A 618-nucleotide genomic window follows, 5' to 3' on the forward strand; every position below is an offset into this window, starting at 1 on the left:
CACTTCATATCATAGTTTACACAGGAGAGAAACCTTATGAATGCAACAGGTAGAAAGTCACCTACAAGGCAGACCTTACTAAACATCATAGAAGTCACACAGGAGAGAAACCCTGTGAATGTAAGAATTGTGAAAAGCCCTTTACCCAGAAGTCAAACTTTAATACTAATGTGAGGACACACTCATGAGAAACCCTATGAAAGTAAAAAACTGGACAGACTTTCAGACAGAAGTCATAACCCACTTTGTATCAGAGAACACACACTAGAGAAACCTTATGAAAACAACATGTAAAGACCTTCAAATAGAGTTCACACCTCAGCAGGCATAACAATTTACATAGGTTAGAAACCTTAGGAATGTAGTATATGTGCAAATCCTTCACTTAGCATTCACACTTTAGCAACTCATGTGAAACCTTTGGAATGTAATATATGTGGAAAATTTCTCACCTGAAACAAAACTCAGTTTGCATCAAAGAACTCACACAGGAGAGAAGCCTTAAGAATGTAGCCCAGTGTGCAGTCTTTCACCCAGAAGATGGTGCTCAGGCTTTATCATTGGACACCCACAAGAGAGAACTGTTACAAAAGAAACAAATGTGGAAAGTTGCAAAAC

This window comes from Dipodomys merriami, unplaced genomic scaffold, assembly GCF_024711535.1.
Source record: "Dipodomys merriami isolate MVZ:Mamm:240054 unplaced genomic scaffold, mDipMer1.0.p SCAF_422, whole genome shotgun sequence".
Classification (NCBI taxonomy): Eukaryota; Metazoa; Chordata; class Mammalia; order Rodentia; family Heteromyidae; genus Dipodomys; species Dipodomys merriami.